At 47.9% G+C, this 12,791-nt stretch overlaps 7 non-coding genes and 1 pseudogene across 7 annotated transcripts; all 8 read left to right on the top strand.

The window, feature by feature from the left end:
- Window positions 1–823: 823 nt before the first annotated feature.
- On the top strand, window positions 824–1,014 carry LOC141235084 (U2 spliceosomal RNA). Its single transcript, XR_012300939.1, has one exon. It is a non-coding gene; the product is annotated as a U2 spliceosomal RNA (small nuclear RNA).
- A 1,115-nt stretch (window positions 1,015–2,129) lies between these two features.
- LOC141235081 (U2 spliceosomal RNA) lies at window positions 2,130–2,320 on the top strand. The gene has a single exon (XR_012300937.1). It is a non-coding gene; the product is annotated as a U2 spliceosomal RNA (small nuclear RNA).
- A 1,115-nt stretch (window positions 2,321–3,435) lies between these two features.
- On the top strand, window positions 3,436–3,626 carry LOC141235080 (U2 spliceosomal RNA). The gene has a single exon (XR_012300936.1). It is a non-coding gene; the product is annotated as a U2 spliceosomal RNA (small nuclear RNA).
- A 1,115-nt stretch (window positions 3,627–4,741) lies between these two features.
- On the top strand, window positions 4,742–4,918 carry LOC141234854 (U2 spliceosomal RNA; annotated as a pseudogene).
- A 3,447-nt stretch (window positions 4,919–8,365) lies between these two features.
- LOC141235316 (U2 spliceosomal RNA) lies at window positions 8,366–8,560 on the top strand. The gene has a single exon (XR_012301165.1). It is a non-coding gene; the product is annotated as a U2 spliceosomal RNA (small nuclear RNA).
- A 1,115-nt stretch (window positions 8,561–9,675) lies between these two features.
- On the top strand, window positions 9,676–9,866 carry LOC141235079 (U2 spliceosomal RNA). Its single transcript, XR_012300935.1, has one exon. It is a non-coding gene; the product is annotated as a U2 spliceosomal RNA (small nuclear RNA).
- A 1,115-nt stretch (window positions 9,867–10,981) lies between these two features.
- On the top strand, window positions 10,982–11,172 carry LOC141235230 (U2 spliceosomal RNA). The gene has a single exon (XR_012301083.1). It is a non-coding gene; the product is annotated as a U2 spliceosomal RNA (small nuclear RNA).
- A 1,115-nt stretch (window positions 11,173–12,287) lies between these two features.
- LOC141235229 (U2 spliceosomal RNA) lies at window positions 12,288–12,478 on the top strand. Its single transcript, XR_012301082.1, has one exon. It is a non-coding gene; the product is annotated as a U2 spliceosomal RNA (small nuclear RNA).
- Window positions 12,479–12,791: the final 313 nt, after the last annotated feature.

Genomic DNA, 12,791 nt, shown 5'->3' with positions numbered 1-12,791 from the left:
CTACAGGTGGTGAGATAAGCTGCACAACATAATTGACCTTTCAGTATATTGTTGCACACACACCATCTATTTAGCAAATGCCCTTGTTATCAACAGCAGCCTTTTAAACTCACCTGAGCTAACAGGTATGTGCGCTGGTTACTCTGCTGCGCTTAAAATTTCTTTTTTGGTTTGCTACAATGCCTTTTCTGAAACGTTGTCTCCTTCTGCTGGAACACTGACTTCTTTCATTTAATGCCTGCAGACTATAAAAGAGAACCCAACCCAAAAAGTTTGGTTGATTAGTCTGTGGCATTCTGTTAAACTGTTGCTTATGGCGGTCTCTGTGAGCTTCTCAGCGACATTCAGCCAGCCAGGTATCCTGCCTGCAGTAGATGGAATGTGGCAATGGAACGCTGGCTGCGCGTGTCATAATAGGCTCTGAGCCTTTATATACCTGTGCACAGCAGCAGCCACCTTCAGTCTGCTGCTGGACAGCCAGCAGCAGCAGCAGCAGCAGGAGAGGTATGTAATCAGGAGCCCTCCTGCTAAGGGTAGACAGCTGCTCGTTCCACCCCACCCCCCGCCTTAATTGGTTCTCCTCCCTTCCAACGGTGTTGAGGCGGGTGGGAACAGCAGGGGGTGAAGGTGCTGTGTTTAAAGAGGTGGAGTTATGCAGATCTAAAACGCGTGGATTGCAGCAGCAGCAAGCCGAAAAGTGCAGGCATGTAAGGGATCTAGAGGTTGACAACATGTCTTCTTAACGGGAGTCCAGGAGCTCATCTCCACAAATGGACTTTTCAGGATCCTTGGGTGGCTCCGTAGTTTGAAACCAATTCTGGTTATCGCTTCTCGGCCTTTTGGCTAAGATCAAGTGTAGTATCTGTTCTTATCAGTTTAATATCTGATACGTCCCCTATCTGGGGACCATATATTAAATGGATTTTTAGAACAGGGAGATGGAAAAAGAGCTTGCTCTGTCCACTCCACGCATTGACCTGGTATTGCAGTATCTCCAGGACCGGTGCACCCCTTCTTTAATGCAGTTTCTAAAATCAGAAAGAATTGAATTCAATGTTTTTTGTTCATTTTGCTTGTTTGTCGGATTTTGGGATGGACTCTTTGGCTTTGCTTTTCTTCTCCTCATTGGATTTTTCATGTTCAAAGTTGCAGAAGCCAGATTACAAGCTCATTTTGGTTCAACTTCAGCAACTGTGCATTGCATTGCCATGTAATGTGATGCAATGCTATCTTTCTAGCTCTCCCTTTTTACTTCCTTTTGGATAAACAGACATATTAGGCAAGCATTTTGGAGCTTTCACCTAAATAACTACAGGTGGTGAGATAAGCTGCACAATATAATTGACCTTTCAGTATATTGTTGCACACACACCATCTATTTAGCAAATGCCCTTGTTATCAACAGCAGCCTTTTAAACTCACCTGAGCTAACAGGTATGTGCGCTGGTTACTCTGCTGCGCTTAAAATTTCTTTTTTGGTTTGCTACAATGCCTTTTCTGAAACGTTGTCTCCTTCTGCTGGAACACTGACTTCTTTCATTTAATGCCTGCAGACTATAAAAGAGAACCCAACCCAAAAAGTTTGGTTGATTAGTCTGTGGCATTCTGTTAAACTGTTGCTTATGGCGGTCTCTGTGAGCTTCTCAGCGACATTCAGCCAGCCAGGTATCCTGCCTGCAGTAGATGGAATGTGGCAATGGAACGCTGGCTGCGCGTGTCATAATAGGCTCTGAGCCTTTATATACCTGTGCACAGCAGCAGCCACCTTCAGTCTGCTGCTGGACAGCCAGCAGCAGCAGCAGCAGGAGAGGTATGTAATCAGGAGCCCTCCTGCTAAGGGTAGACAGCTGCTCGTTCCACCCCACCCCCCGCCTTAATTGGTTCTCCTCCCTTCCAACGGTGTTGAGGCGGGTGGGAACAGCAGGGGGTGAAGGTGCTGTGTTTAAAGAGGTGGAGTTATGCAGATCTAAAACGCGTGGATTGCAGCAGCAGCAAGCCGAAAAGTGCAGGCATGTAAGGGATCTAGAGGTTGACAACATGTCTTCTTAACGGGAGTCCAGGAGCTCATCTCCACAAATGGACTTTTCAGGATCCTTGGGTGGCTCCGTAGTTTGAAACCAATTCTGGTTATCGCTTCTCGGCCTTTTGGCTAAGATCAAGTGTAGTATCTGTTCTTATCAGTTTAATATCTGATACGTCCCCTATCTGGGGACCATATATTAAATGGATTTTTAGAACAGGGAGATGGAAAAAGAGCTTGCTCTGTCCACTCCACGCATTGACCTGGTATTGCAGTATCTCCAGGACCGGTGCACCCCTTCTTTAATGCAGTTTCTAAAATCAGAAAGAATTGAATTCAATGTTTTTTGTTCATTTTGCTTGTTTGTCGGATTTTGGGATGGACTCTTTGGCTTTGCTTTTCTTCTCCTCATTGGATTTTTCATGTTCAAAGTTGCAGAAGCCAGATTACAAGCTCATTTTGGTTCAACTTCAGCAACTGTGCATTGCATTGCCATGTAATGTGATGCAATGCTATCTTTCTAGCTCTCCCTTTTTACTTCCTTTTGGATAAACAGACATATTAGGCAAGCATTTTGGAGCTTTCACCTAAATAACTACAGGTGGTGAGATAAGCTGCACAATATAATTGACCTTTCAGTATATTGTTGCACACACACCATCTATTTAGCAAATGCCCTTGTTATCAACAGCAGCCTTTTAAACTCACCTGAGCTAACAGGTATGTGCGCTGGTTACTCTGCTGCACTTAAAATTTCTTTTTTGGTTTGCTACAATGCCTTTTCTGAAACGTTGTCTCCTTCTGCTGGAACACTGACTTCTTTCATTTAATGCCTGCAGACTATAAAAGAGAACCCAACCCAAAAAGTTTGGTTGATTAGTCTGTGGCATTCTGTTAAACTGTTGCTTATGGCGGTCTCTGTGAGCTTCTCAGCGACATTCAGCCAGCCAGGTATCCTGCCTGCAGTAGATGGAATGTGGCAATGGAACGCTGGCTGCGCGTGTCATAATAGGCTCTGAGCCTTTATATACCTGTGCACAGCAGCAGCCACCTTCAGTCTGCTGCTGGACAGCCAGCAGCAGCAGCAGCAGGAGAGGTATGTAATCAGGAGCCCTCCTGCTAAGGGTAGACAGCTGCTCGTTCCACCCCACCCCCCGCCTTAATTGGTTCTCCTCCCTTCCAACGGTGTTGAGGCGGGTGGGAACAGCAGGGGGTGAAGGTGCTGTGTTTAAAGAGGTGGAGTTATGCAGATCTAAAACGCGTGGATTGCAGCAGCAGCAAGCCGAAAAGTGCAGGCATGTAAGGGATCTAGAGGTTGACAACATGTCTTCTTAACGGGAGTCCAGGAGCTCATCTCCACAAATGGACTTTTCAGGATCCTTGGGTGGCTCCGTAGTTTGAAACCAATTCTGGTTATCGCTTCTCGGCCTTTTGGCTAAGATCAAGTGTAGTATCTGTTCTTATCAGTTTAATATCTGATACGTCCCCTATCTGGGGACCATATATTAAATGGATTTTTAGAACAGGGAGATGGAAAAAGAGCTTGCTCTGTCCACTCCACGCATTGACCTGGTATTGCAGTATCTCCAGGACCGGTGCACCCCTTCTTTAATGCAGTTTCTAAAATCAGAAAGAATTGAATTCAATGTTTTTTGTTCATTTTGCTTGTTTGTCGGATTTTGGGATGGACTCTTTGGCTTTGCTTTTCTTCTCCTCATTGGATTTTTCATGTTCAAAGTTGCAGAAGCCAGATTACAAGCTCATTTTGGTTCAACTTCAGCAACTGTGCATTGCATTGCCATGTAATGTGATGCAATGCTATCTTTCTAGCTCTCCCTTTTTACTTCCTTTTGGATAAACAGACATATTAGGCAAGCATTTTGGAGCTTTCACCTAAATAACTACAGGTGGTGAGATAAGCTGCACAATATAATTGACCTTTCAGTATATTGTTGCACACACACCATCTATTTAGCAAATGCCCTTGTTATCAACAGCAGCCTTTTAAACTCACCTGAGCTAACAGGTATGTGCGCTGGTTACTCTGCTGCACTTAAAATTTCTTTTTTGGTTTGCTACAATGCCTTTTCTGAAACGTTGTCTCCTTCTGCTGGAACACTGACTTCTTTCATTTAATGCCTGCAGACTATAAAAGAGAACCCAACCCAAAAAGTTTGGTTGATTAGTCTGTGGCATTCTGTTAAACTGTTGCTTATGGCGGTCTCTGTGAGCTTCTCAGCGACATTCAGCCAGCCAGGTATCCTGCCTGCAGTAGATGGAATGTGGCAATGGAACGCTGGCTGCGCGTGTCATAATAGGCTCTGAGCCTTTATATACCTGTGCACAGCAGCAGCCACCTTCAGTCTGCTGCTGGACAGCCAGCAGCAGCAGCAGCAGGAGAGGTATGTAATCAGGAGCCCTCCTGCTAAGGGTAGACAGCTGCTCGTTCCACCCCACCCCCCGCCTTAATTGGTTCTCCTCCCTTCCAACGGTGTTGAGGCGGGTGGGAACAGCAGGGGGTGAAGGTGCTGTGTTTAAAGAGGTGGAGTTATGCAGATCTAAAACGCGTGGATTGCAGCAGCAGCAAGCCGAAAAGTGCAGGCATGTAAGGGATCTAGAGGTTGACAACATGTCTTCTTAACGGGAGTCCAGGAGCTCATCTCCACAAATGGACTTTTCAGGATCCTTGGGTGGCTCCGTAGTTTGAAACCAATTCTGGTTATCGCTTCTCGGCCTTTTGGCTAAGATCAAGTGTAGTATTTATGCCTTCCTTACTTCCCAGTTGTGTGATGTTTATATGTTGCAGGAATGTTCCCTTCCCTCCTCTAGGTCCTTCAAACATCTGGCCAGGGAGTGGTCCCACGGTCCATCCTACTGGTCCGGTGGGGGTGACTGCAAGTCTGCGGGGGTCGCAATTCTGATCAGGGGGGGCGCATTCACGCTTGAGTCCGTCCAGGAGCTCATCTGCGGCAGGGCTCTTGTTGTAGATGGCAACTGGGCAGGAGAACCTGTCAGGTTCATCAACGTGTATGCGTCCCCACTGAAGAATGAGCGTTTGGAGCTTTTCCAGACCCTGCGGCTTCAGCTTGCCACCACCAGGACCTTAGTGATGGCCGGGGATTTCAACTGCCCCATCGAGGAGGACGGTCGTAGTTCTGGCACATCTGCCAAGTTGGACATCACGTCCAAGCTGCTCATCGAGATGGTAACCGAGGCCTCTCTTCAGGACGTGGTGGGCTCCATGGGGAGTTGCTCCACGAACTATTCGTGGAGCCGACCCGATGGCTCACTCCACTCCAGGATTGACTTTGTGTTCACCTCTCGGGCAGTCAGGCAGAGTAGGCACTCGATGGTCTCCTGCTTCTTCTCCGACCACAGAGCCATTCACTTACAAGGTGTCCTCGGCGACGGTTTTCCGTCCGGCCCCGGCTCCTGGAAGCTGAATTGTGCTCTGCTGGCTCAGAATGAAGTCGTGGAGGAGCTGAGAGCAGCCTACGCAATGTGGCAGTCCTACAAGGGTAGCTTCCAAACAGTCTCTGATTGGTGGGAATATGTTAAACTTGAGTTTCGCTGTTTCTTTCAGGCCAAGGGTCGACAACAGGCGTGTGAGAAGAGGAGGGACTTCAGAGGGCTGCAGCGCGAGCTGCGGTCGCTGCAGGACCTTCTTCACTGCGGCTGGGACGTGAGGGAGGAGCTGGAGGAGACCAAGAAGAGCCTGAAAAGGCACTTTGAGGAGGAGTCCAAGCGAATCATCTTCCGTTCCAAAGTGGAGAATCTGGAGAAGGGTGAGAAATGTAACTCATTCTTTTTCAGGAAACTTCATGCCGGTCACACGCCCCTGAACGAGCTGCGAGACGAGAGCGGAAACATGCGACGTGGGAAGGAGGACGTGATGAGGGTCGTCAGCGACTTCTACAGCGAACTCTACTCCCACAAGACTACCGACCCCGACGCTGCTGATAAGTTCCTGTCAGGTATCACTAACCATCTTGATCCTGCAGGCACGGCAGCCTTGGACAAACCTCTGATGGTGGGCGAATTGCTCTCTGCCGCTAAATCCTTTAGGACCGGCAGGACCCCGGGCAGTGATGGTCTTCCAGCGGAGCTCTATGTAGCGCTGGGAGACCTCATCTGTCCGGACCTGTTGGACCTGTACGAGGAGATGGTGGTGGAGGGTAGAATGCCTCCATCTTTGAGGGAAGGAATGGTCACGATCCTGTACAAGCGGAAGGGAGAGAGGTGCGACCTGAGGAATTGGCGTCCCATCACTCTGCTCAACGTGGACTACAAGATCCTGGCCAAGACGATGGCGACACGACTTAAGACGGTCATCGGACGGATCATCCACCCGGACCAGACCTGCGGCATCCCTGGACGTCGCATCGCAGACAGCCTCGCTCTCGTGCGGGACACGGTCGAGTACATCAAGGTCCGCCGCGCACACGCGGCCCTGGTCTCCTTGGATCAGGAGAAGGCCTTCGACCGGGTTTCCCACGAGTTCATGGGCCGAGCTCTGCACCGGTTAGGTTTGGGTAACATGTTTTGTTCGTATGTCCGTCTGATGTATTTTGATATCCACAGCTCGGTGTTGGTGAACGGCTGGAAGACTGACCCCTTCCCTGTCCTCTCTGGGGTCAGACAAGGCTGCCCTCTATCACCTCTTCTTTTTGTTTGTGTTATAGAACTCTTCGCAGAGGCTATCCGGCAGAATGGAGAGATCAGAGGGATCACCGCACCGGGTCCGGGACGACACGAGGTCAAGTGCTCGCTCTACATGGACGACGTCACCGTCTTCTGCGCTGATCGTGGTTCAGTCGACGCCCTCGTCCAGACGTGTGAGAGGTTCGGCCGGGCTTCAGGGGCCAAAGTCAACTGCAGGAAGTCGGAAGCCATGCTCTTCGGGGTTTGGCAGCCGGCCTCCTCCGCCCCCTTCCCCTTCAACATTCAACCGGATTTCCTCAAGGTGCTGGGAGTCTGGTTCGGGAAGGAAGGAGCAGCCCTCAAGTCCTGGCAAGAACGCTTGGCCAAGGTGAAGCAACGGATCGGACTCTGGAGCCTCAGACACCTCACTTGTGAGGGTAAGGCACTCGTCCTGCGTAATGAGGTCCTGCCCGTCTTGCAGTACACGGCGCAGGCCTGGCCCCCACACGTCACTGTGTGCAGGGCCATTACCAGGACAGTGTTTCACTTTGTCTGGGGATCCAAGATGGACAGAGTCAGGCGGGCCGTCATGTACAAGGAGCCTCGCAAGGGTGGGAAGGGCGTTCCAGATATCCCCACCCTCCTGCGATCCTCTTTTGTGTGTGATTGTGTCCGCCGGACTTTGCAAGTCAAGAATGGCTCCGCGGGCAGGTCCATGTCTCGCTTCTTCCTGCTTCCTCTTTGGAGGCGACTCGGCTGGGACAAGTGGGACAGCTCCTTCCCCTACAACTGGACGACGCCATGGTTCTACGGAGACGTCGCTCGATTTGTGGGGGAGCATCAACTGGAGGGACTCAAGCCCGACTTGTGGAAGCCCAAAACTATCCACAAGCTAATCAGAGCCAAGGATGACGTGGAGAACATCATAGGACTTCACCAGGACACGCTGGAGACTGTGTGGACAAATGTGTCGTCTAACAGGCTGACCAACGGGCACAAGGACTTGTCGTGGATGGCGATTCAGGGCGGACTGCCCGTCCGGTCATTCATGCATGCCCGGAACGTGTGCAAGACCCGGTACTGCCCAAGGTGCCCCTTCGTGGAGGAAACATCTTTGCACACTTTTTGGGACTGCGGATTTGCACAGCGCCTATTGACTGCACTTGAGGACGACCTGAGGAACTCTGTCCCCAGGGCGAGCCTATCGCACCATTCTGTGCTTTACGGACTCTTCCCTGGGGTTCATACCGTCGGAGCCATCCAGGAGGCTTGGCGCCTTATGAACTGCTTCAAGGATGCCGTTTGGGTCGCCAGGAACCGGCTCATCTTGAGGAGGGAGAGGATGTCCATCCAGGACTGCCGCAGGCTGATCCACAGCCTGCTCAGAGACTATTCCATCATGGACGGTCCGGAGGACGAGGACGAGGACTAAACCCCTCCTCCCCCTCTCCCCTTATGTGTCTTGTCTTTCAATAAAGCTTCGGGCCTGTGATTTTCCCCTCCCCATCCCCTTTTTCCCAATCCCCATCCCTTATCACGGTTCGTCGTACTGTATTGATTGACATGCTTTTTCTTTCAGATTAAGTGTTTTGTGTAGCATAGGGGTGTGATGTGTCTAGTTAGTGCGTCGTATCCTCATGCTATGTAAATATGATGTAGAATTCTGTGTGTACTGGGCTGCGGCACTGTACACTGTCTGTTAACTTATTTTTTGTGCTAATAAAAGATATATTCAATCAAAAAAAATCTGTTCTTATCAGTTTAATATCTGATACGTCCCCTATCTGGGGACCATATATTAAATGGATTTTTAGAACAGGGAGATGGAAAAAGAGCTTGCTCTGTCCACTCCACGCATTGACCTGGTATTGCAGTATCTCCAGGACCGGTGCACCCCTTCTTTAATGCAGTTTCTAAAATCAGAAAGAATTGAATTCAATGTTTTTTGTTCATTTTGCTTGTTTGTCGGATTTTGGGATGGACTCTTTGGCTTTGCTTTTCTTCTCCTCATTGGATTTTTCATGTTCAAAGTTGCAGAAGCCAGATTACAAGCTCATTTTGGTTCAACTTCAGCAACTGTGCATTGCATTGCCATGTAATGTGATGCAATGCTATCTTTCTAGCTCTCCCTTTTTACTTCCTTTTGGATAAACAGACATATTAGGCAAGCATTTTGGAGCTTTCACCTAAATAACTACAGGTGGTGAGATAAGCTGCACAATATAATTGACCTTTCAGTATATTGTTGCACACACACCATCTATTTAGCAAATGCCCTTGTTATCAACAGCAGCCTTTTAAACTCACCTGAGCTAACAGGTATGTGCGCTGGTTACTCTGCTGCGCTTAAAATTTCTTTTTTGGTTTGCTACAATGCCTTTTCTGAAACGTTGTCTCCTTCTGCTGGAACACTGACTTCTTTCATTTAATGCCTGCAGACTATAAAAGAGAACCCAACCCAAAAAGTTTGGTTGATTAGTCTGTGGCATTCTGTTAAACTGTTGCTTATGGCGGTCTCTGTGAGCTTCTCAGCGACATTCAGCCAGCCAGGTATCCTGCCTGCAGTAGATGGAATGTGGCAATGGAACGCTGGCTGCGCGTGTCATAATAGGCTCTGAGCCTTTATATACCTGTGCACAGCAGCAGCCACCTTCAGTCTGCTGCTGGACAGCCAGCAGCAGCAGCAGCAGGAGAGGTATGTAATCAGGAGCCCTCCTGCTAAGGGTAGACAGCTGCTCGTTCCACCCCACCCCCCGCCTTAATTGGTTCTCCTCCCTTCCAACGGTGTTGAGGCGGGTGGGAACAGCAGGGGGTGAAGGTGCTGTGTTTAAAGAGGTGGAGTTATGCAGATCTAAAACGCGTGGATTGCAGCAGCAGCAAGCCGAAAAGTGCAGGCATGTAAGGGATCTAGAGGTTGACAACATGTCTTCTTAACGGGAGTCCAGGAGCTCATCTCCACAAATGGACTTTTCAGGATCCTTGGGTGGCTCCGTAGTTTGAAACCAATTCTGGTTATCGCTTCTCGGCCTTTTGGCTAAGATCAAGTGTAGTATCTGTTCTTATCAGTTTAATATCTGATACGTCCCCTATCTGGGGACCATATATTAAATGGATTTTTAGAACAGGGAGATGGAAAAAGAGCTTGCTCTGTCCACTCCACGCATTGACCTGGTATTGCAGTATCTCCAGGACCGGTGCACCCCTTCTTTAATGCAGTTTCTAAAATCAGAAAGAATTGAATTCAATGTTTTTTGTTCATTTTGCTTGTTTGTCGGATTTTGGGATGGACTCTTTGGCTTTGCTTTTCTTCTCCTCATTGGATTTTTCATGTTCAAAGTTGCAGAAGCCAGATTACAAGCTCATTTTGGTTCAACTTCAGCAACTGTGCATTGCATTGCCATGTAATGTGATGCAATGCTATCTTTCTAGCTCTCCCTTTTTACTTCCTTTTGGATAAACAGACATATTAGGCAAGCATTTTGGAGCTTTCACCTAAATAACTACAGGTGGTGAGATAAGCTGCACAATATAATTGACCTTTCAGTATATTGTTGCACACACACCATCTATTTAGCAAATGCCCTTGTTATCAACAGCAGCCTTTTAAACTCACCTGAGCTAACAGGTATGTGCGCTGGTTACTCTGCTGCGCTTAAAATTTCTTTTTTGGTTTGCTACAATGCCTTTTCTGAAACGTTGTCTCCTTCTGCTGGAACACTGACTTCTTTCATTTAATGCCTGCAGACTATAAAAGAGAACCCAACCCAAAAAGTTTGGTTGATTAGTCTGTGGCATTCTGTTAAAATGTTGCTTATGGCGGTCTCTGTGAGCTTCTCAGCGACATTCAGCCAGCCAGGTATCCTGCCTGCAGTAGATGGAATGTGGCAATGGAACGCTGGCTGCGCGTGTCATAATAGGCTCTGAGCCTTTATATACCTGTGCACAGCAGCAGCCACCTTCAGTCTGCTGCTGGACAGCCAGCAGCAGCAGCAGCAGGAGAGGTATGTAATCAGGAGCCCTCCTGCTAAGGGTAGACAGCTGCTCGTTCCACCCCACCCCCCGCCTTAATTGGTTCTCCTCCCTTCCAACGGTGTTGAGGCGGGTGGGAACAGCAGGGGGTGAAGGTGCTGTGTTTAAAGAGGTGGAGTTATGCAGATCTAAAACGCGTGGATTGCAGCAGCAGCAAGCCGAAAAGTGCAGGCATGTAAGGGATCTAGAGGTTGACAACATGTCTTCTTAACGGGAGTCCAGGAGCTCATCTCCACAAATGGACTTTTCAGGATCCTTGGGTGGCTCCGTAGTTTGAAACCAATTCTGGTTATCGCTTCTCGGCCTTTTGGCTAAGATCAAGTGTAGTATCTGTTCTTATCAGTTTAATATCTGATACATCCCCTATCTGGGGACCATATATTAAATGGATTTTTAGAACAGGGAGATGGAAAAAGAGCTTGCTCTGTCCACTCCACGCATTGACCTGGTATTGCAGTATCTCCAGGACCGGTGCACCCCTTCTTTAATGCAGTTTCTAAAATCAGAAAGAATTGAATTCAATGTTTTTTGTTCATTTTGCTTGTTTGTCGGATTTTGGGATGGACTCTTTGGCTTTGCTTTTCTTCTCCTCATTGGATTTTTCATGTTCAAAGTTGCAGAAGCCAGATTACAAGCTCATTTTGGTTCAACTTCAGCAACTGTGCATTGCATTGCCATGTAATGTGATGCAATGCTATCTTTCTAGCTCTCCCTTTTTACTTCCTTTTGGATAAACAGACATATTAGGCAAGCATTTTGGAGCTTTCACCTAAATAACTACAGGTGGTGAGATAAGCTGCACAATATAATTGACCTTTCAGTATATTGTTGCACACACACCATCTATTTAGCAAATGCCCTTGTTATCAACAGCAGCCTTTTAAACTCACCTGAGCTAACAGGTATGTGCGCTGGTTACTCTGCTGCGCTTAAAATTTCTTTTTTGGTTTGCTACAATGCCTTTTCTGAAACGTTGTCTCCTTCTGCTGGAACACTGACTTCTTTCATTTAATGCCTGCAGACTATAAAAGAGAACCCAACCCAAAAAGTTTGGTTGATTAGTCTGTGGCATTCTGTTAAAATGTTGCTTATGGCGGTCTCTGTGAGCTTCTCAGCGACATTCAGCCAGCCAGGTATCCTGCCTGCAGTAGATGGAATGTGGCAATGGAACGCTGGCTGCGCGTGTCATAATAGGCTCTGAGCCTTTATATACCTGTGCACAGCAGCAGCCACCTTCAGTCTGCTGCTGGACAGCCAGCAGCAGCAGCAGCAGGAGAGGTATGTAATCAGGAGCCCTCCTGCTAAGGGTAGACAGCTGCTCGTTCCACCCCACCCCCCGCCTTAATTGGTTCTCCTCCCTTCCAACGGTGTTGAGGCGGGTGGGAACAGCAGGGGGTGAAGGTGCTGTGTTTAAAGAGGTGGAGTTATGCAGATCTAAAACGCGTGGATTGCAGCAGCAGCAAGCCGAAAAGTGCAGGCATGTAAGGGATCTAGAGGTTGACAACATGTCTTCTTAACGGGAGTCCAGGAGCTCATCTCCACAAATGGACTTTTCAGGATCCTTGGGTGGCTCCGTAGTTTGAAACCAATTCTGGTTATCGCTTCTCGGCCTTTTGGCTAAGATCAAGTGTAGTATCTGTTCTTATCAGTTTAATATCTGATACATCCCCTATCTGGGGACCATATATTAAATGGATTTTTAGAACAGGGAGATGGAAAAAGAGCTTGCTCTGTCCACTCCACGCATTGACCTGGTATTGCAGTATCTCCAGGACCGGTGCACCCCTTCTTTAATGCAGTTTCTAAAATCAGAAAGAATTGAATTCAATGTTTTTTGTTCATTTTGCTTGTTTGTCGGATTTTGGGATGGACTCTTTGGCTTTGCTTTTCTTCTCCTCATTGGATTTTTCATGTTCAAAGTTGCAGAAGCCAGATTACAAGCTCATTTTGGTTCAACTTCAGCAACTGTGCATTGCATTGCCATGTAATGTGATGCAATGCTATCTTTCTAGCTCTCCCTTTTTACTTCCTTTTGGATAAACAGACATATTAGGCAAGCATTTTGGAGCTTTCACCTAAATAACTACAGGTGGTGAGATAA

The sequence above is a fragment of the Phyllobates terribilis genome, unplaced genomic scaffold (genome assembly GCF_046119375.1).
Source record: "Phyllobates terribilis strain yellow unplaced genomic scaffold, ASM4611937v1 Scaffold_650__1_contigs__length_881393, whole genome shotgun sequence".
NCBI lineage: Eukaryota > Metazoa > Chordata > Amphibia > Anura > Dendrobatidae > Phyllobates > Phyllobates terribilis.
This window is presented reverse-complemented; position numbering and strand designations above follow the sequence as displayed.